Raw genomic sequence first — 24,168 nt, 5'->3', positions numbered from 1 at the left:
AAATTATTTATGATGAACTTAAATTATTTTTACTGAACTGAAATAATTTATTGCTGAACTGAATTATATTCATTGAACTGAAATTATTTTTACTAAATATTATTTTTTTAAGGTGAAGTGAACAGGGCCTTAATATCTTCTTTGCTTTTTTTCATTATGGAACCTTGAATTTTTATACTTTTGTGATTTGTTATTTCTGTTTTGGTTCCAAAATTTACCCTCGTTTCTCTAATGTGACAATATGGGGGATGATTACGCTTCTCAAAACAGAATTTATACCTAATTATCTTTTATTATATAATGGTAAAAAATAAACCAAAAAAAAAAAATATCAATCATTGAAATAGTGCATTGTAAAACAGAAAAAAATATGTTAGCTTATTAAATAAAATACTTCATAGGAAGTATTCCATATAATTTTGTCAATTGTGAAATACTTCGTAATGAACTTGTCATTTTTCCTAAACAAAAAAAAAATGTCATTTTTCCACAATTTCACTTCCACAAAATTTCATATCGCATGTATTGTACGTAGTATCAACCAAACAAACACTAATGACTAGTATTAGTGTATTATAGAGAACTACAGAAGAGATATAAAACGCGTTCAACACTAATTTTTAAGTAGCTATTAGATAACTACTCAATTACTACCACAACTAATAGCTACCTCCACTATTATATTTTGCCAAACACGACCATCCTCCATAAGTTTAAGGTGGTCACACTCCTAAACCACAACACATGGCATGATATGCTCAAAGTCTTCCAAATCCTTGCCCTAATGACGTCGACTAAATCAAATCAATCACACCCACTTTACTTACGTTTATCATCATTAAGGGTCAATCAACCAAATCTTTTTTAACGAAATACTACATTATTACTTGATCCAAAACAATTAAAAAAAATACAAATATTTAAAAAACCACCGACCATATCCCAATACTAAAGAAGAAATAAATAAATAAAAAATAATGGTCCATTGAATGTCAGTTTTTCCCCTGAACAGTCAAGTTTCTCGTTGTTATAGTTTAAACATGTAACTGACGTGAATCAATCAATTGTTTCTCTCTCTAGAAAAACTATTTCTCTCTCTGAAAAAAATTGTTTCTTTCTATCTAATTTCCTGGTTTTTTTTTGGGGTTGAATTAATTCTCAAAATCAAAATGTTTGTTAAAAAGCTTGTAGAAAAGGCAACCAAGAAGGTTTGTACAGCCATTTACTGTAATTTTTTATTTTTTGAAAAGAAAAGTTGATTGAACTATTTATATGTTATATTGGTTATATGTTACTGTACTTCGCAATTTATTTGATCATCCAAAGTAATTAGTTGATATGATTTGATTTGGTTTCATTTACATTCAAATTTAAACTCAGTTAATCAGTTCGTGATTTTTTGCTTTTTGCATCAACTTGAATCGTTGCTTTTTAAATAAGTTGGACGATGATCGTCAGTTGCATTGTTTTTCCATCAGATTTAGACATTTAGTTGTCGTGTTACTAGTTTAAATTACGTTATAAATTACGGACTGTACTGTGGAGTACTCCGTAGTTGATAGTGAGGACAAGCTTTTCCTGGGGTTTAAAAATGAAATCCAATCGTTTGTAAAATTGTGATGGTGTTGATTAATTTTTACAAGTAACGATTACTTTTTGATATTTGGATTGAGGAAAATATCTTGTGGTTTTGATTATTGTTCAACTGTTTAAGTTGTTGATAATTTGGTGATTCAGATATTTTTTTTAGTTTACGATTAGCATATTTGATATTTTTATTTTCAGAAGATTTTAAGGTAAGAGTTGCTTAGGTAGTAGTGACAATGTCACAAGCCTTACTCCACAATTGGTTTAGTAATGTTGCAGATAATTGTTGCTGTAACCTGATAATGTGAATGATGGGTTTTTAGAAACGCGTAAATTCACTAAAGCAATAAACCAATGATGTTGCTTAAGAGTCTAACATTGTCCTGTTTATTTTCATTAAAAATTGTTAACAAAGAGGCATTTTAAGCTCTGATTTATTATTATTTCCATGTTTTGAAAATCGGAAACATGACTTTCATTACAATTCCGGGCATCAAAGGTTATTTCTGTGAATATGTCGTTGTATGTTTGATTTGAAAGCATTTGCAAATTTTGGGTACTTCAACACTGACAATGCTTGAATTCTGATGCAGCCTGGGGAGAACTCAGATGGTCTGAAACCAGAAGATGTTGATCCTCGTCTAGCTTTCCATTATGGATTACCACCTTCAGCTGCTATGTTTGCATATGATCCAATACAAAAGATACTTGCAGTATCAACAAAGTTTGTCCCTTGTAGCTGCTCCCTTTATTTTCCTAAATGCAAGTGTTTCTATGTGGTTTTGCATAATCGTATCTGTAGTACTGAAATCAACAGTAGTCTGATTCATATACATGGACTTTTCTAGAGTTAATAAGCCCAGTTTTTAATACTGTAAGAAGACTGCTTTGCATCATTACGAATCAGTATACCTGTGCTACAAGATGCTGTGATGAATCTCTCTTGGTTATCAATCACCAAATGAAATCTTGAGCCTAACTTATTACTAATTTACAAGATGTTCTGTCACTGTAGATCAATAATTCATGTAAAGATTACTTCAATTATAATATAGACTTGGTTTACTCCTATGATTTTAACGGTCTTGTTTCTTTCCTATAGGAATGGGCAGATTAAATTGTTAGGAAAAGATAACACTCAAACCCTGTTGGAGTTCAATGACGTGCAGCCCAGCAAATTTTTGCAGGTTCTTTTAACTCTGCTACCAAAACCCCTCACTTTATCTTGGTGCTCATTTTTGCACCACTTTGCTGTGATATCATTTACTAATCTTGGCACTGAACTGTAGCTAAGTAGCTAACTTAAGGTGTTTAAATTTGTAGTTCATTCACAACCAAGGTTTTCTTTTGAATGTAACATCCAATGATCAAATCGAGGTAGCTGAATTGTATCCTTTTTTTACTTAACTTTTTTTTTTTTTTTTTTCTTTCCCTAATTATCTTTACACTTATATTTTACTGTTTGGCATGACTCATAACTAGGTTTGGGACATAGATAAGAAGATTTTGTCTCATGTTCATAATTTCGAAGAAGAGATCACATCTATGTCAGTAATGCAGCTGAGTTCCTTCTTGTAAGTACCTCATTATTGTATTTGTATGGAAATTATAAGAATTCCCTTATCTTGGAACAAGATGTAACCAAACTCCTAGTTCAAAATTGCTGAACTAAGAGAACATTGGTAAAATATATTTCTTTGCAATGGCAGATTTATAGGAGATCGTGCTGGTAATGTCACAGTGTGGAAGCTTGATAATGAATTGGGCCAGATAGAAAAAATGAAGTATTGGATCCCTTATTCAGCTTCACACGGTGAGTTATTGCTCCTTTCTTTATTTATTTATTTATTTATTTTTTTTATTTTTTTTTACTGTATTCTCTAATGCTATTGACCTTAGAAATATTTGCTGAAGATGGAGCTGTTATTCTGTGCTATGATTAAGTGATTTAGTCATAGAATGTCCGAATTTTGATTGATTATGATTTACAATCTATTGTCAATCTAATGTCTTGAGTTTTTTTGGGAGGGTAAATATGATATGGGTGCTTGTATGGCTGCTGTCTACTTTCAAATTCCACCTGACAACCTGTCTACTTCCCCTTTGTTTTTAGTCTCATGCTGATGGTGCTATGTTCAGACTCTAAAGAGATAAGAATCTTTCATAGATGCTTACTCTAGGAGAGTCCTCAACTATATTAGTAGCTGATTTGATTAGTGTATCTCTTCTCGTGCATGACTTATCTCTCTTTGTTAATGGCAAAAGTTTGAAAGAAATATGTTAAAGCTATTTAAGTTGGTGAAGTCTTACATAGTACATTTTTGCAACTTATTAGCAAGGATGCATAGGTTCCCATCTTGTTTAGTTTGCTCTGATAATACTTATGATTCCCTCTTTCTTTCAATGTGAACGTCTGTATGTGTTTCAAGGGTGATTAATGCTTACATCTATGCAAAAACTTATTCTTTTCAGCATATCCCGATAAGAATCCAGTTGATCATGCTGTAAAGTATATATTGCCTCAACCAACAGCAGAAAGCAGGAGGTAGTGCATCTATGTTATACTCTTCCTTCTACCACATAACGTGTTTATTATTAGACTCTCATCACTTCTTGCATCTTTTCTGTTCCAACTGAAGGATTCTGATTATATTTGCTGATGGATTGATCACGCTGTGGGCAATCCAAGAAAGCAAAGCTGTTTTTACAATGGGTGGTGGTGGAGCCATGGCTCTTATGTCCTCTCAGGAAACTAAGAGAGTAACTTCTGCATGCTGGGTATGCCCCTTTGGCAGTAAAGTTGCTGTTGGGTACGACACTGGGGATATATTAATTTATAGCATCCCTTCAAATTCTGACATAGGCAATGGGTCTTCGGTGAGTAGTGACACCAGCAATACCCAAATTGTTCAAACTTCTAAGATCAATCTAGTGTACAGATTGGAAAAAATTCCTATTGCATCATTAAAGTGGGTTTATTCAGATGGGAAAGCTAATCGGTTATATGTTACTGGCGCCTCTGATGCCGCATCCCCAAACTTGGTTCAGGTATTTGGATCAATATTATCTAATTTTATCAAAATTTACATTCATGTTGATGGTTGTGCTTTTGAATTAATTGGGTTGACAAGATCAAACTGTAAAGTATTTTGGAATTGAACTTTGGTGTTGCAGGTGGTCTTGTTGAATGAAGTCACCGAATCTCGGACAATTAAAGTGGGGCTTCAGCTGCCTGAACCATGTCTTGATATAGAAATTATCTCTTGCTTAAATGAACAAAGCAAACATAAGCAGAAGTTTCTTATTTTGCTTGGAAAATCTGGTCTTATGTATGCCTATGACGATCATTCTATTGAGAAGTGTTTGTTGCAATCTCAATCAAAATCATCAGCATCACTGCCAAACGAATTGATGATAAAGCTTCCAATATCTGCTTCAACCACTACTGCTGCTCAATTTATCACAAATCAAACCAACAATATAGATTATGAAGAGGTAATAATACCTCTATTTAGTTCTAGATGTGGTTCTTTCTTTTTCATTGTTATATAATGTATTGTAACCATTATGCAGGGCTACATGTCAGTTGCGAAAAATTTTCCATCAATTCTTCCTTCTGAAGCAAAGAACACCAGTTCACCTCACTTTACTGGATTTGCAAAGATTAGAAACTTGTATATCACAGGGCATAGTGATGGAACCATCAATTTTTGGGATGTTACATGCCCTCTCTTAATCCCACTTCTATCATTAACACAACAGGTATTGTTATGTTTCGAGGTTTACTGCATTAAGTTACAAATTTAGTGAACATTAATGCTAGAGCATTGCTGGATATTGTTTAGCCTTGATTCCTTGTGGAATGCAGAATGCCAAGCTAATAACCACACAAAAAATCTAATCGTGTTGTTTATAAATTATAATGATGTCAGCTAACCTTGTAATTTCCAAATAAGCAGAAAATATGCTTCTCCAGGGTTGGGGTGTGGAGGAGGGTTGAGCTGCTGAGTTTGAGATTAGTGATTCTAGCAACTGGTTAACACTTATCTGCCCCAGCCCCACATCCCGAATAGCTGGGGAGATTAATCACACTTACACGAGAAATAAAGGGTCCGACACTACATTTGAATTTTAAAGAATGGATAAACATAACCTGAAAATTATATTCAGAACCTAAATGGCAAGAAGAACTCATTTTTATTTATTGACTGAAATTCTTAAATCACTATAGATGACCTTTTCAACATCAAGGATTTTAACATGTTAAAATTTCTTTTGGCCTTTTGTGTGATCATTATAAACTTTCCTACATGGTTAAAATCATTTAAAATTAGCTTCTGGTAATTATGTCATTATTAGAATTTAAATAGCTATCAGCCAGCCTTACAGCATCCTGACTTTTTGTCTTGGTGCCATTTGTAGAATGAGGATGATTTGTCTCAAAGTGGCGTAGCAGTAACAGCAATTCATTACTGTTCTGCATCACGGCTTCTCGTTTCTGGAGACAAAAGTGGAATGGTAATTACGCAGTCTTGTCAGGGATGTTAATTGGTTGTTGGATTTTCCTTCCTTTGTTCATTTCAAAAATTTATGTGCTATACAGGTCTGTATCTATCAATTGAAGCCTGAACCATTTTCCACTGAGACTGGGTTTTTTTCTTTATCAGGTAAGTTCTATCAGCATGATGATTTGTATAAAGTTCTATCAGGGTAAAGTGTTGCATTTGATAAATTTGAATTAGCTCTTAGCAATCAATTTTTCTCCTAATTGAACGTCGTTAGAACCTATTTGAGGTTTATATCATAGTGGAAATGTAGTAAAAGTTATGTGCTGGCTGTTTTTTATGGTCTTAGAGCCACCTTTGTCCATGGTGGATTATCATGTCGGAAAGTTGTGACTGATTTTGCAATTGGTCTCCCATTTTGAAAAGCTGAAGATAATGTTATGCACCTAATGCTTCATATAAAAGACATGAAGTTGAGGATTTTACTCATTGATGCCTGTAGAGGATAAACCAGAGAAACTTTTAGGTTGTTTAACATGCCAGTATTAATCTATTAGAAAGGTTCTATGTGAATTTGTACCTTAATTTTCATATGTGACATCTCGGTTGCATTGGTGAAAATCAATATTTAAATTAGATGCAGTATTGGGCTCCCTTGTAGTTTTGCAATTTTTTTGGAAGAGATGTAACCTGGGAAGAAAATCAACTTCATATTGTATACATGATGCACTTGACTGAGTTTTCTAATATGTTATCTACTTCAGGAAGTTCAAAGAAAGGAAACAGTCATGTCATTCATAGTGTGAAGTTTATTAAAGTCAATGGGTCTGTACAGCTCGAGATATCTGGCGGTGGGATCTGAACAAGGACATGTAAGTTATTTTTATCTTATTACCCTTACAATTCTTCTGCTCTATTTCTTTTTTAAGTTTAGGTACTAGAGAAAATATTGCAGACTGGCTGAGGACATATGTTATTACCATAAAATCTGGATGAATTCATGTTTGCTTTGCTTAATTAATAAAGGTGTTTAATTAAGTATAGCAAAGTAATTAGAAGCCAAACTCGGTAAAGAGAAGAGCAAACAAAGCAGCCCTCAACCAGCCCGGTATGCCGCCTGGTTTGGGTGGTGCTTGCCCGACCGGGCACGAGGGTGGTTCTAGGACGCTGCTCTGCTGCCCGGCCGGGTAGGCGCCGCCCTACCGGATCTGGGTTTTACAACCCTATTGGGCGCGAGACTCAATTGGCTCCACCGCCCGGCCAGGCGCGAGAGGCTCCTTGCTTGCGTCGTCCAGAATGGCCCGATCAAGCGGTCGCCGGCCCGGTCGGGTGCAAGTTGTTTTTGTTTTGTGAATGACGGTTATTGTCAGTTTCTTGGCATTGTTTGGATATTTTGTCTTCTAGTATAAATATGTTAATGAACATTTGATGAAAAATGAAGAAAATAAGAAGTTAGTTTCTTCGTGACTTTCTTGTTTCCATTTTCTTAGTTTTTGTTTGTTTCTTTTAATTATCATCATGAACATTAGATCACAAACATACTACACACTGTTGTGATTGTCTTCGTTGTATCTCCTAGTAATTTCGTGATACCCGGTGTGTATAATAGGGTCGAAATATTACTTTGGGAAAGTGATCTTGTTCACGCCTCAAAGTGTTTAATTTGTCCGATTTCGTTATCATTTTTTGTGACCCGGTAAACCAATTTCCCCAACAATCCAAAGTAATAGTTTCCTACAAAGATGGCAACGGTGTAAGAATTGTCTTGCAAGTTTCAAAATTTGGACAAATTAGAGGAGTGATTTACGAAGATGGCAAAAGTTTTTTACGTTTTTGGTGATATCTCGGAGTGGCATATGTACTCACATCCCCGAAGTTAATGGAGGAGGAAAACGAGACGTTGGAGGCTACAAGGAAGAGGAACAAGTGGGAGAATGGTTTGTCTGGTGCTATCAAAACAATGGAATTCGCGGTATTTTATTATTGTGTTTATCCATGGCGAATTGGTTAGTATTTCTATATTATTATTTTTATTCCATGCTTGAAATGATTCATTGTTTGATTCATTGTTTGATTTTATTTTATGATTATTTAGCATGGATTATTTATCAAGTATGATTTTATTTGATGATGTCTTTTTATAGAAAGTATTAACATGTATGTTTATGTTAATTGATCATGATTATGTAAATTGATTTTATGTATGCTAATTGTATTTCATGGGATGACTATCGGTGGTGATTAATGTGGCAATAGTTATGCTTTAATAAAGTATTTTATTGGTCTATGCATGGTGAAAGGTACGTTGTAGTTTTCATGGATCATGCGGTTATGACTAATGGCCACGGTAATATATTAGAATAAATTTATTGTGAATTAGATGTCTTGATTCAAGTAATGTCCATCTCGATAGGCCATGAACAATTTAGTATGTATAGTATGGTATATACTATTGATAATTTAATTTATTCAACTTTTGAAATTATTGTTTTATTTTACAAGACAATGATATTGTTTTATCATTTTATGGTGTTGTCTTGTGTAATAATTTCATGTAAAGTTAGTTGTATAAGTATATGTATATGAAACAAATTTGATGGCAATAAGGAGTTTGTCAAATTTGTATATATGTTGACAATGTTGTATTAAATCTTATACATGAAACTGATTTTGGTTTATGTGCATCGGACTAGCGTGATACAACAAAAAAATAAGGTCGAATGGTTGTTTGATCGATAAAGCTTAAAGCTTGCGAAATAGCGTCAATGGCTTTAGGCCATTACTCTCCAAGTTCTTACTACAATTTTCTGGATGGATTTCTCTCCTTAGGTATTCTCTACTTATACTACTTAGCATGTACTACATAAGTGGCCAAAGGCCTTAATTGCTACATTTACTACTACCTGTCTTCTAGTGAGATTACCCATAGTAAAAGCTAATAATCCAAAGTCTCCTGCTATTTAGATAACCATTGTTGCTTGTGCCCTGTGCTTTTGTTAGTGGTGGACTGCTCTGCTCCTGTCTTCTTTGTCGCCTTCCGTACACCAGTGTGATTGGGGTGGTTGTGGGCTCATTGCAATACCCGCCCCCAAAAGTGCCACCTTGTCCTCAAGGTGGAAAAGGGGAAAGCGAGCTTTGATAGCTGTTGCATCTTCCCAGGTTGACTTGACTTGAACTCAGGTAGTCCGTGCCACTTAATGAGCACATCTAACCCTTCCTTCTAGCCTAATTTCGGCGTTCTGTCCAATACCTTTTCAGGCTCCACCACTAGTTCCAATTCCAGGGTAATTTGCGTGGGTATATTGGGGGAGCTGGGAACATTCTCTCTTGCTTGCTTCAACTGATACACATGAAAGACTGGGTGAGCTTGCAATCTTTCGGTAGTAGCAGCCTATAGGCTACCTTTCCCATACGCTCTATGACTTCAAACGGTCCATAAAATCGACCCGCTAGCTTCTCAAATGGCCTTCTTGCTAGAGAGCGCCGACGGTATGGCTGGAGCTTAAGAAATACTCGATCCCCAACCTGAAATTCCACTTCCCTTCTCTTCTTGTCCGCATTAGCTTTCATCACTTGCTGCCCACGCACCAAATTCAACTTAAGTTCATCGAGCATCACATTTCTTGCTTGTAAAGACTCCTCCACGGAATCAACTGCGGTCTGACCCAATCTTACTCGGAGCAACCTAGGGGGATCCCTGCCATATAGCACCTTGAAAGAGGTCACTTGTGTTGACAAGTGTGCGGATGTGTTATACGAATACTCGGCCCAAGGGAGCCAAGTTGCCTATGCCTTAGGTTGATCCCCCGCAAAGCACCTCAAGTAAGTTTCCAGCCTTTTGTTCACCACCTCTGATTGTCCGTCGGTTTTGGGGTTGTACGAGGTACGACGCCGGATCCGGGTTCCTTGTAGTCTGAACAGCTCACGCCAAAAAATGCTTACAAAAATGCGATCCCGGTCTGTCATACAGCCCCTCGTGCAGCCTAACAATTTCCTTCACAAAATATTCAGCCACCCCTTGAGCCGTGAATGGATGCCGGAGTCCAATGAAGTGGGCGTATTTCGACAGTCGGTCCACCACAACCAAAATTGTATTAACCTTTTTCGATCTCGACAGATCCTCAATAAAATCCATAGTAATGTCATCCTAAACCTTCTCCAAGATAGGCAACGGTTGCAATAACCGTGCCAGAGATTGTTGTGAATGCTTATTGCGCCGACAGGTGACGCAATTCCGAATGTACTCCGCCACATCACGCCGCATTCCAACCTAAAACCATTCCCCTGCCATTCGTAAATAAGTTTTGGTATTGCTGGTGTGGCCTTCCTTCGGGGAGTCATGATACGCCCTAAGAAAAACCTCCTTCACACTTGAATTTTGGGGAATGATTAATCGCCCCTTGTACAAGAGTAATCCATTCTCCACCGTATACCCCTGCCCTCCTTCTCCATTCTCCACTTCTCCCTGTAATTTCTGAATTGAAGCATCTCCTTGTATCTCTCTCTTTAAGGACTCCCAATCCACTCCCTGTACCGTGACTAAGGCCCCATATCCGGTTCAACTTCACTCTCACCCCTCCTTGACAAAGCGTCGGCCACTCGATTGGCTACCCCGGGTTTGTACTGCAACTCAAAGTCGAACCCAATGAGTTTCCTCACCCACCGTTGGTATTCCATACCCACCTCTCTCTGTTAGGTAATGTACTTCAAGCTCTGTTGGTCGCTTCGAACAATGAACCTCCTTCCCAAAAGGTAGTGCTTCCATTTTTGCTCCGCCAAGCACACCGCCATGAGTTCCTTCTCGTAAATGATTTGCTTCGTCCGCTCCTCCCCAACACCTTACTAAAGAACGCCACTGTCTGCCATCTTGCATTAGCATCGCCCCAAGGCCAAACCCGGAAGCGTCGGATTTTATCACAAACGGCTTCTTAAAATTCTGCATAACCAGTACCGGAGCTGTCGCCTCTTTTAATTTCTGAAAAGACACATCTTCCATCTCTGACCACCCAAAATTGTCCTTTTTCAATTGTTGTTAAGGGTTGAGCAATTTGGGCATAGTGGTGAATAAATTTGCGGTAGTAACCTTTAAGGTTTAGAAACCCTCTTAAATCCCTTAGAGATTTCGAAGTGGGTCAGCTGACCATGGCCCGAACCTTCTCTTGATCCACTGCCACGCCATCCCTTGAAATTATGTGGCCCAAGTATGCCACTACTTCCTTGCCAAATTCGCACTTTTTCATGTTGGCAAACAGAGTATGGTTTTTAAGGGTGGTCATCACCACCTTCAAGCGCTCAATGTGCTCCTCCTTGCTAGAGCTGTACACAAGTATAACGTCAAAGAAAACAAGTACGAACTTGCGTAAATAGGGACGAAATACCTCATTCATAAGGGATTGGAAAGTGGCCATGGCGTTCGTTAATCCGATAGGCATTACTAAGAACTCGTAATGGCCCTCGTGAGTACGAAACGCCGTCTTGTGAGTGTCCTACGGTCTCACGAGGATTTGGTGGTAGCTGGCTTTAAGATCAAGCTTGGAAAATATTTGTGCTCCATTCAACTCATCTAAGAGTTCATTGATCACGGGAATCGTGTATATTTATCGGTGACGGTCTCCTTGTCCAAAGCTCGATAATCGACACAAACCGCCACGAGCCGTCCTTCTTTTTCACTAGAAGAATCGGGCTTGAGAATGGACTCGTGGAAGGTTGTATAATTCCTGTGTCTAGCATTTCTCCGATCAGCTTCTCAATCTCATCCTTTTGAAACTGCGGGTAGCGGTAAGGGCGCACACTCACCGATTGCTGCCATCTTTGAGGACTATGGCATGTTCGTGGCCCCTCTCCGGTGGTAATCCGGTAGGGCTTTCAAAAACCGCCTTAAATTCCTCCAATACATCTTTCAAAAATTCTAAAGCTTCACTCTCAGTTTGTTGATTTTCCCCCTCCAACCGACTACACTCAATTAGCAGACCCTCTTTTTGTTTTTGGAGAGTCTTGATCATGTCCTTTAATGTGATCCCCGTCGAGCTGGACTCGTGTCCCCCCTAATTTTCACCGTTTCCCCTCCTACCACAAAAACTCATCTCCTGCAGTTTCCAGTTGGTCAACACAGCCCCTAGTTTCTCCGGTGCACACCCAATATTACATCAGAATTCCCTAATTGAAGGGGTAAAAATTCCTTTTCAATTTCCAGATTTTTGTTGAGCTTCAACCTCACTCCAAGACATTGCCCCTGCCCCTTAATCGCTTCTCCATTACCCAATGACACGCCAAAAGTTCCTTCTTCGGTCACCGGAATTTTTAATTTCTCCACCGCCCTAAGGGATATAAAATTATGGGTGGCACCGGGGTCAATCACCACCGCGACCGGTTGCCCTTTGATCTCGCCGATGAGCTTCATGGTCTTTGGGGTGGAGATTCCAACCAAAGAATTCATCGAAATGTTGGCAGGGGTTTCCTCTTCTTCGTCCACCGGCGTCTCTAACGCCGAGAACTCTCCACTGTCGTCCTCCTCCTCAACCAATAAAACACACAATCCCTTAGCCGTTCATACATGGGTGGGACTCGTCCACCGTCGCATTTAAAGCAAAGGCCCTTGGCCTTTTGTCTTGTATCTCCTTATCCGTCAGCCTTCCCACCTCGCCGTGAATCGGGACAAGCTAGGATTAGATCGGTTTTGGTAGCTGGGTGTTTGGTAATTAACTGAGGCAACCGAGCTTTTAGAGGTTTGGGTATTTTGTGGGTTGGTTTTGGTTGGGTTTAAGGATTGGTTGTTTGTAGTTAAAGTTTGGGCCAACCAGCTCCAAATAGGGTGGATGCTGGATTCTTGTTAAAATAGGAGTATAGACCCGGAATTGCAAAGGCCCCGCCCGTTTTCTCAATGTTGTTGACCCGATTTCTCTCCTCGACTCGCATCGCCAGATCCATTGCATCTTCAAGGGTTAATGGGTTCAACATTCGGATCTCCACCTTGATCTCCTCTTTAAGGTTGTTGATAAACTGCCCTTTCATCAGACTTTCGGGAATGGGTTCAACATTCGGATCTCCACCTTGATCTCCTCTTTAAGGTTGTTGATAAACTGCCCTTTCATCAGACTTTCGGGAATGGGTTCAACATTCGGATCTCCACCTTGATCTCCTCTTTAAGGTTGTTGATAAACTGCCCTTTCATCAGACTTTCGGAAATGTCCGGCAAAGGCGACGACTTCTCTATGAACCCCTCTTATACTCCACCATAGTGGTTGATTGAACCACTGCGAGCCATTGCTTGTGTAACGTCCCCGAGTTAATGGGTCTGAATTGGTTTAGCACTCTCCCCTTAAGGTCCTCCTACCCTATATGTGGTCGGCGACGACTCTCCCATTAGTACCACCGTAGAGCGTTGCCATCCATGGCTACAATTGCGGCTTAAAGCTTCTCCATCTCCGATAGACGGTAGAATTGAAAATAATGCTCGCTCCGTAGGATCCACCCATCTGGGTCAGACTCGTCGAAAACCGGCATGTCCAGCTTCAGATATTTGCAGTTCCCTCGTCCTTCGTGGTTTTCGCCGCGGTTCTGAACCCCTCCACCGGCTCCGAGGTCCCAATTGCCGAACCTGAGGCCGTTAAAGCCAGCAGCACCGTGATAGGTGTTTTGTCCTTGTCCTTCAAGGTAGCCATCAACGTTCGAATTTCATCAAAGAACTTGTCTTGGTTGCTCTTCATCAAGGCGATTTGCTGGTTTTGATCATCGCGAAATCGGTCGACTCGGGCCTCCAGCCTTTGTCTAACCCCTTTTATGGCTTCTTCGGTTTTTGCGTGCTTCTTCTTCTTGGTTCTTCATCAGAATCTGTTGGGGAGAATTTTCTCCATCTCCAACCTTGTCGTTGATTTCTTCCAATCGTTCTTCAAGGGCTGCAACTCGTTCTGTGGTGAACGTTGGCGCCGTCGGTGCCATGGCTGCTTTGATACTAACTGCAACGGACTAGCGTGATACAACAAGAAAATAAGGTCGAATGGTTGTTGATCGATAAAACTTAAAGCTTGCGAAATAGCGTCAATGGCTTTAGGCCATTACTCTCCAAGTTCATACTACAATTTGGATTGATTTCTCTCCTTAGGTATTCTCTACTTATACTAGTTAGCATGTACTACATAAGTGGCCAAAGGCCGTAATTGCTACATTTACTACTACTTGTCTTCTAGTGAGATTACCACCAGTAAAAGCTAATAATCCAAAGTCTCCTGCTATTTAGATAACCATTGTTGCTTGTGCCTATGCTTGTTTTGGTGGTGGACTGCTCTGCTGCTCCTGTCTTCTTTGTCGCCTGCCGTACACCAGTGTGATTGGGGGTGGTTGTGGGCTCATTGCATTATGATGAATGATTAAATGAATTTATCTTTCGTGATGTCCATGATTTGGAGGAGAATTTAATTCTTAAAATATCACGATGAAAGGACAGATGTGTTGACAAAGTATTGGTTTGAATATGTCATGTAATGTTGCGGTTAAGCCAACTAAGTTATGACGTATTTGTTTATTTATTTTATTTCATTGGTGTTGTCATGTTAATTATTGTTGTTTGTTTTATGTTTAATTCTCTAATTAATCCATGTTGAATAAGTTAATTCATTGCTTGATTTAGTGCATAGTGACTATGATGCAATTTTCATAGCACACCTTCCTTAGGCAATATGAAGTGTTTAGCAACTGTCATTGATGTTTTTCAAGGTGTTGCTATGTTTATTTTAGTGTATTCTAAGGATGAAGCCTAGACAAATTTAAAATCTACTAAGTGAATAGTAGAGTTGCAAGCTAACGGAAAGTTTAAAGGTTGAGAACCAAGAAAGGAGGTGAATACTATAAGCCAAGTTATTTCCAATTTTTAGGTTTAGTACATGAAACTACAATGGAATTTATACCACAACAAAATGGTGTAGTGGTAAGGAAGAATAGGACACTAGAAGAAATTGTTAATTTTGTGTTGTTATATTCGGGTTTAAGTGATGGATCTTGGGGTAAAGTCGTTTTAACGGCATGTTACGTGTTAAATCGTGTTCCCATGAAAAGGAAGGATGTTACCCCATATGAGCTATGGTACAAAAGGAAATCAAACTTGAGTCATCTCAAAGTTTGGGTTGTAGGGCAATTGTTAAAGTACCGGAACCTAAACGTAAAAAGTTAGGTGAAAGAGGAGTGGAATGCATTTTTATAGAATATGCGGAACATAGAAAATCCTATAGGTTCTATGTAATAGAGCAAAATGACTTTTGGTTGGTTTGCACCACCATTGAGTCGAGGGATGCATTGTTTGATGAAAATAGATTTTCTTCAATTCCTAGATTGAAGGATATAACTCCAAATACCAATGCTCAAAGTTTTAATTGATCAAGAGGTGGATGACCGAACCTATTTAGAGGAGGCATATACATCATCATCACAACCTAGGAGAAGTAAGAGGGCAAGGAAAGAAAAATCCTTTGGCCCGGATTGTCACGTGTACTTGGTTGAAGGATCAAGGGATGAAGTTTGAACACAACATCAATACATTTTTAATGTGGAAGATGATCCTTTAACTTATGACGAGGCTATGAAGTCTCGGGATGCTCCATTTTGGAAGGAAGCAATTAATGATGAGATGAATTCATCATGGGGAACAACACTTGGGTGTTAGCTAATTTACCGCCTAATTTAAACCAATAGGGTGCAAGTGGATCTTCAAAAAGAAATTGAGGATTGATGGAACTGTTGAAAAGTTCAAGGCCCGGTTAGTGGCACAAGGTTTTACACAAAAGCCTAGTATTGATTATTTTGATTCATATGCACCTGTAACTAGAATCTCAACTATTAGATTGTTGATTGCACTTGCGGCAATTAAGAATCTAGTGATCCATCAAATGGATGTCAAGACTGTGTTCTTTAATGGAGATTTGGAAGAAGAGGTTTATATGATGCTTTGTTGTGGAAGACCAAGAGGCAAAAGTTTGCAAGTTAATTAAATCACTGTATAGGCACCTAAGCAATGACATCAAAAGTTTGATGAGGTAGTTTTGTCTAATGGTTTTAAGTTGATTGTTCAACGGTCAAGGTGTCATAATTTGCCTACATGTAGATGAATGTTGATTTTTGGAACAAATTTGGCACAAGTTGAAATGACAAAATCCTTCCTTAGTTCTCAGTTTTCCATGAAAGACATGGGTGAAGCAGATGTCATCTTGGGCATAAGAATAAAGAGAGAAAAAGGGAAGTTAATCTTGTCACAATCTCATTACATTGAGAAAGTGCTCAAGAAATTCAATGTTAGTGAAAGTTGGACCTTTCTTTATTCAACACCTATGGATATCCTAGCATAAAGTTGATACCTAATGAAGGTAATGCAGTTTCACAACTGGAATATGCTAGAGTTATAGGATGTTTGATGTATGCCATGATAATTACTAGGCCGGATATGCTTATGCAGTTGGTTAATTGAGCAGGTTCACTAGCAATCCTAGTATGCTACATTGGCAAACAGTTCATTGTTTGTTGAAGTACTTGAAGAAAACCATGGATTATGGTTTGTGCTATAGTGGGTATTCTTCAGTTGTTGAAGGATATTCGGATGCAAGTTGGATCTCAAATAGAGATCGTTCATCCACAAGTGGATGGGTATATCCATATGGGGGAGGTGCCATTTCATGGGCATTAAAGAAGCTAACTTGCATTGCGGATTCAATAATGACATCGGAGTTCATTGCGTTACATTCCGCCGGTAAAGAAGTAGAATGGTTAAGGGATTTAATGCATGATGAGATCCCTTTGTTGCAAAAGACAATATCACTGATAGTGGTAAATTGTGATCCACAATGTAATCTTGGCTAAGGCATACAGCTAAGTGAGTAATGGTAAGTTAAGGTATATTGGTGTAAAGTATTGTTACATCCAAGGACTTAATAAGGATAGTGTAGTCACTATTGTTTCATACGAAGTTTATCTCACCAGTTGCTTAAAAAGCATGGGTAAGAGATGTTAATAAATGATGGCAATCAATTTTAGATTGAAGCCCTATGATAATCACAAATAAGGGAATTTCAACTTAACGCCTAATATGACGCTGGGTCTTAAGCTCAATGAGATCAATTCTCTTAATTGATGATTGGGAACTTGTTTAATCATCCAAGGTAAAGTTCCAATTTTCTGTGATGAAAAGAGGTTGTTTTAACTTAATAGAGTTCCTGGTGAGCATGTTTTGGAATCTACCTATATAAGTACGAAGTTTAGCCACTTCAAGAAGCTATTGGGGCATAGCTTTGAAGTAATTACGAAAAATTAGGGACACATGGCTTTACATGTCAAGTATTAATATAATCACGTAATTTATCTTGTGTGTGTAATATCTTCATGAATCCAATATGTATTGCTTGTGGTTCAATCGTTTTACGACACTGACTGGATACGGATTCTTGGAATGTGTATTGCACTAAGTGGAAGTTCAAGTCTTTGTACACTTTCATTTATGCATAAGATTGCCTTTTATGATGATGATGTTTTTGCAATGAGTCTAATTTATACTCTAAATGGGGGAGGATTGTTGAGTAATTTAGAGTATGTAGACAATATTCATGTTTGCTTTGCTTAATTAATAAAGGTGTAGGTGTTAATTGGTGAAGGTGTTTAATTAAGTATAGCAAAGTAATTAGAAGCAAATAACCTTGGTATAGAGGGAACAAACTCGGTAACGAAAGGAGCAAACAAAGCAGCCCTCAACTAGCATGGTCTGCAGGCCGGTTTGGGTGGTGCTCGCCCGACCGGGCGCGAGGATGGTTCTAGGACGCTGCTTTGCCGCCCGGTCGGGCAGCCGCCGCCCTACTGGGCGCAAGTAGGAAGAAGAATAGAGAAGCTTCGCTACCTAGATTTGGGTTTTACAACCATATAAGGCGCGAGACTCAATTGGCTCCACCGCACGGCAGGCTCCTTGCTTGCGTCGGCCAGAATGGCCCGATCGAGCGGTCGCCGGTCTAATCGGGTGCGAGCTGTTTCTGTTTTGTGAATGACGGTTATGTCAGTTTCTAGGCATTGTTTGGCTATTTTGTCTTCTAGTATATATATGTTAATGAACATATGATGAAAAAAGAAGAAAATAAGAAGCCAGTTTCTTCGTGACTTTCTTGTTTCCATTTTCTTAGTTTTTGCTTGTTTCTTTAAATAATCATCATCATAATTATCATAGTTTTGGTTACATTAGATCACAAACATACTACACAGTGTTGTGATTATCTTCGTTGTATCTCCTAGTAATTTCGTGATACCCGATGTGTATAATAGGGTCGAAATATTACTTCGGGAAAGTGATCTTGTTCACGTCTCGAAGTGTTTAATTTGTCTGATTTCGTTGTCATTTTTGTGACCCGGTAAACCAATTTCCCCAACATGAACTTTCTCCATTCTTAGCCACCAGCTGCCTGTTTTTGGGAGTCATATACTCATATTTTTTCAAACAAGGAAAGAGGATTAGCATAAATTCCTATACCTGTTCAAGAACTTAGATCTAACTAATTCGAGCTATGACAACTTGACAAGGATAATTTCTTCTAAACCAATAAGCTATGTCTTGAAAAAAAATGCTTCAACATTAGTATGCTAGAGAGTTGTTAGCATCAACATCCTTGGAACCTTTTGAGCTATGAACTAAAATAGTAAAACTCATTCAAAATCTTATACAAGTATTTGTGAATAAAAAGTTATAAATAGAAGTTGAAGATTACAGTTATTTTTCTTAAATATAGCTCTGTGATGAATATCGCCTGTTGTTTGAGTGTAGAAATAGTATATTCTCATTTCATCAAGGGATCCTCATGTTAAAGTAATTTTATATATAAATAATGAGTTAAAACTAAGTAGCATGTATGTATAGTTGCAATGTCATGCTTGCTTCTGTCTAGGCTGCCTTTGGTTCCTCTAGAAAAACCTTTTGAGGGAGCTTTTGAGAGAAAACAATGTCATGAGGGATCTTTTGAGAGAAAACCAGAGAAAAAACGCGATAGATTCATCTCTATGTTACCGCTTCTTAATTTAGACAATAATTGAAAAGCCATTGCCAACGGATACTCATCTTACAGGTTTTGGATTACTGTCTTTGTAGGTTTCAGTCATTGATGTAGAGGTTTCCTCCATGTTGCATCAGAAAAAAATTGGGACTGAACTGTCTTCTGATGTTATATCTCTGAATTTTGAATCATCTGATCTTCATGGTTTCGAAAAGAATGTATTGGTCATCGCAACGAACGATTCATCATTATTGGCAATTGATGCTGATACTGGAAATACACTGAGCAGTAGTGTAGTGCACCCTAAGAAACCATCCAGAGCTCTGTTTATGCAGACTTTAGGTAACACAAATCTCTTATTTATTTTTGTCATTTGGTTTTATTTGAGATATTATTACAACAGTTTAAAGTGGAGTAATGAACCAAATGAATGTAGCAGAACCAAACCGGGGATCTTCTACAGAGGAAACAGCACAAAAGCAGCAGCTGTTGCTTTGTTCCGAGAAGGCCGTATATATTTATTCCTTACCACACATAGTTCAGGGGTTAAGAAGGTTTTTTACAAAAAGAAGTTCAATTCATCCTCCTGCTACTGGGCATCTACAATCTGCAGTACCTCTAGCACAGGACTTGTACTATTCTTTTCGTGTGGAAAAGTTGAAATACGGTTGGTAAAATCTTGATTTGCCTCTTCAGTACTGCGAAATATAACATTATGATTATTGTTACTCATACAAACATATTATAATATTGTTCTGTACTTTTAAATACTTAATATGTTGTGTATGGTAATGGTTATGATGCCATTTTAAGTAATACTTAGTATGTTTTAATGGTTGACTTGTGGCTTCATTAGGAACTTATAATCGAACTCAAATACTTTGAATTGATTTGTAGTAAATTTTGGACAATGCCATTTCTACAAGCATTCAAATGTTAATAATTGTGCATTACTCAAATTTTCAAGTCAATGTATCGTATGACGATTATCTGCTTATTGCCTCCTAGGTGTATGCAAAATAACATGTTTAACTTGCAAAATGTACCAGTAAAAAATAGGGTAGAAGTTATAGTCAATTTGTCATTAAAGTGTTTCCCTATGAAATTGTAGGTCCCTTCCAGATTTATCTCTTGTGAAAGAAACTACACTAAGAAGTTTCATATGCTCGCCCTTGAAGCCAAACACATTACCTGACTACTTCATATGCTCTTCTGCAGATGGAGAAGTTATAATGGTATAGTGCTTAGAAATTTTCTCTTATTTGTGCTTCTCGATTAGTGTTTATACCAACCACTTGGTTTTGTAATTGATTCAGATGAGGAGTGATCAAGAAGTTGCTTTGGCTTCAATGTTTCTTCAAAATGGAAAGTATAGGTATGTACTTGCTATTCCAATTGTTTCTCCACCAAATGCAATATAAACTTTTTTAAAAAAATAAAATAATAAGATGCACATATCCTCATGGTGAATGATAGTAATGTGCATGATAACATGATAGTGATGAGATGCACATATCTTGATGATCAGGATGACAAGCCAAAAGGGAACAATGTGATACTAATGCAATATGATTTCAGTTTTTGGTGAATGATAGTAATGGATTTACTTTCTTAGATCGTGCCTTAAAATGGTTAACTGAAAGATGAATATTGATCTTGATTAAGTTTGAAAGCTATTAATTACGATATGATACATTCTATTGCTAGAAGTCTCATGACAGGAATATGAATATTACCACTGTTATCTTGTTAATGTACTTATTTTTCCGTCTAGTGACAAGTTATTACTGAATGCTAATTAAATGGATTATTTGCATAGAAAATTTACAAACTGAGGATTGACTTTATAATGATTTTTGGGGTAATTTATTGACTTGCTCCTTTGATTGTACTAGACACTTGGACTCTCTTTCTCGAGTATATGATAAAAATCTTTCAATAATGGAAGATGGAGCAGCTTCACCTTCAGTCCAAAAGAAAAAGGTAATATCATCAGAGTGCTTCTCGATTCCATTTCCAGTGAAGTATTATGAGTTATGACTGAATGTTCTCTGTTTTCTTATATGTAACAGGGGATGTTTGGCACTTTATTCAAAGATGTAGCCGGAAGTAAAACAAATCATGGAGCTGATGTTGAAGTTACAGATGGGAAAGCAATTTCTGAAGAACTCTCAAAGAACTTTGCAGTTTCTAATTTTCCTACTCAAGAGGAAACTTCTGCTAATGTCACAGTTGAAAAAGACAATGATGATTTGGACATTGGTAAGGCATGCTATGCTTTATGTATTTGTCTTCTTGGATCAAATGTTAAATGTCATTCATATCCATCTCGGGCCTTCTAGAGCCCTTTTTATTAGTCTCTTTTCTATGCATGAAAGGAACTTGAATCTTTCTGCAGATGACATTGATCTTGATGATCAGGATGACAAGCCAAAAGGGAACAATGTGATGGGATTGCTTAATAAGCAGAAATTTGCGAGCAAGTTCAATTCGTTTAAAGGTCAGCACAATGATCTTTTAATGTTACTTAGAAGGTTTGGATTCTGCTAATTAGATTGGGATGAAAAGTGTTAGATGAGAGAGTAAGAGAGGGGGGACCTCATCATCCTTGCCCATAGTGGAAGTGGCGGTAGAGTTGGGAAAGGGTGGTGTTCTGGTGTACGACTAGAGGGAAAAGAATGAGGGGAATTTTAAGGTTTTATTCTGGGCTGTGACACCATGTTAGAATGTAGTAGTACGCTGGTTGTGAGTTGTGTATTACCTTGTATTACAAGAATCCTAGAGGAAACCTAATACTCACAGGATAGTTACAAATATATTCGCATAAACAGAATATTACCTAATTTATCACACGAAGTAAACATAAAAATCACCTGGTGTGATACACATGGCTTTTAAGTGATTCTATTTCCAATGGAAGCAGTAGTTTTCATGACAAGTGCATGTTACGTACTTCTTGTGGTGAGCAGGTTTTTGGCTAGCATAAAAATCATGTGTATTGAGCTGTAGTGGCTCCATAGCCTCACAGTTTTTAGCTATATTCTCATGTTGGGTAGTTTGAATTAGTTATATGCAGCCAGTATCATTATCATATTGAAAAAAAAAACATCTGTCTTGTTTCCTGCCAAATGTAAAAGTACCCACTACCTAAGCATATTTAATTGCAGGGGTGCTTATGTAGCTAATGAATTCTATTCCCATTATAAACTGCCATTTTCAGGGAAACTGAAGCAAATGACAGTTAAGAACGAAAAACCTTCAGTGCATGAAGAGCCTCAATCTGAGAAGGCCGAGACAGTTGATCAAATAAAGAAGAGATATGGATTTTCATCATCTAATACCAGTAATGTAAGAGTCCAACCTTTTTTTTCCTCAATTTATGTGTAGCATGGTGCTAGACAAGAGAGTTTAACTGTCATATATAAAATGTACTGATTTTCCTGTTTTGAAATGAATTAATTCACAGATCATATCTAAGTAATGCTCCTTTTGATCAAAGTGATCTAAATGATTTTAGTCAAAGCTATTTAGCAAGTAGCATATTATACTTTTGGGCTAGCTGAGAGCCACGTATGAAATCATTTTTCCTTAACTAATAATCTATTATCCACTCTTTGTATTAGGTGTGCCACAATTTTACTGCTACGTGATAGAAGTTTTAAAAGTTCTCATATGTCATAGTCAAGTATGCAGTGTCGTGCTTCTGAAATTAATTGTGTTAGTTTATACTTTATAGTGAGTTTACTTAATGATCCTCATCAGCATACAAGTGATTGTTTATGATTGTGGATTTAGACATAATTGTCGTTTATTTTTCTTTCTCTTATCTCACGGGATTTATGCTGGGATGGCATATAAAACGTATTAGATAACAGTGTTTAGAAGCTAGGGTATACTTATCTATCTGATGATTACTAATGCACATTTCTGATTTCAGGAACCAAGTGGTGTTGCCAAAATGATTGAAAGCAAGCTTACCGAGAATGTGAAGAAATTACAGGTATAGGCTGTTATGTACTTATCCAACTTCATGTTTATTCATGAATAACGTTCTAGAAAATATGATTTTGAGTCTGAGAACTGTATCACAGCTACGTTTTCTGTTATTAATTTGTAAAAGTAAAAATAACAGTTGGCAATTGACACCATGTTTTCGAGTTTTAACCAAAAAGTACCTCACTCCATGCTCTAAGACTTCTAATTTGCCAAAAAACATGTATGGCTTTGGTTGAAAGTCGAGGCAATTTCACATTATTCTATGCTAGAGACTACGAGAGCTACAATTAGAGAAACCCTAGACGTCAAGACGTTCTAGCCTAGTAGCCTGCTATTAGTCTCAGTTTTGAAATCTCGACCTTCATTTTCATTCTCAACACAGACTCGATTTATGAATTGCAGTATACAAGTATACTTTCTTTGAGTCTTTGATCTAACTGTAATAATGTGACTGAAATTATTATTGATATATCCAGGGTATCAACTTGAGAACCACAGAGATGCAGGATAACGCTCAAACATTTTCATCCATGGCAAAAGAAACGCTACGTATAGCTGAACAGAAAAACAGTCCCAGTAAAACATAACGTTCCCTGGAATTCTCGGATATATCATATACTCAAATAATTTCTTACTGTCATATACTCATATTTGGTTCTCAATAGTGTGATTTTTAGATCTGGATCTTTTATTTTATATTTTTTATATTATTTTGGTGAGTATCAATTTACTTTTATGTATGGTACTCAAAATATAAATGTATAGGTGGGAACAAGTACAAGCAGTTTAAGGGTTTTTGGTGCTGTAAATATTCATTAGCAAATGAAAACGAAATGTATGATTTGCATTTGAACTGAACTTTTGTTTTTTATACACATCTTCATGTTTCATTTTCAGTAGTATTACAAGGTATGAAGTCTATGAACTACTTTTGAGCAATTTAAACACATTTACAGTATAATATACACAACTCTTTAATAGTTGCACGACTTATTTGTAAGGATTTGAACACAGGTATGGTTGCAAAGTTCAAGAGTTAGAATAGCATCAGATTTAACCAATGCACCAGAGGG

General features: G+C 37.4%; 1 pseudogene; it reads left to right on the top strand.

The window, feature by feature from the left end:
• The first annotated feature begins 991 nt into the window (after positions 1–991).
• On the top strand, positions 992–24,086 carry LOC110712336 (annotated as a pseudogene).
• The last annotated feature ends 82 nt before the right edge of the window (positions 24,087–24,168 follow it).

This window comes from Chenopodium quinoa, unplaced genomic scaffold, assembly GCF_001683475.1.
Source record: "Chenopodium quinoa cultivar QQ74 unplaced genomic scaffold, ASM168347v1, whole genome shotgun sequence".
Lineage (NCBI taxonomy): Eukaryota > Viridiplantae > Streptophyta > Magnoliopsida > Caryophyllales > Amaranthaceae > Chenopodium > Chenopodium quinoa.
Note: the sequence above shows the minus strand (reverse complement) of the source record. Positions and strands in the feature narration are given on the sequence as shown.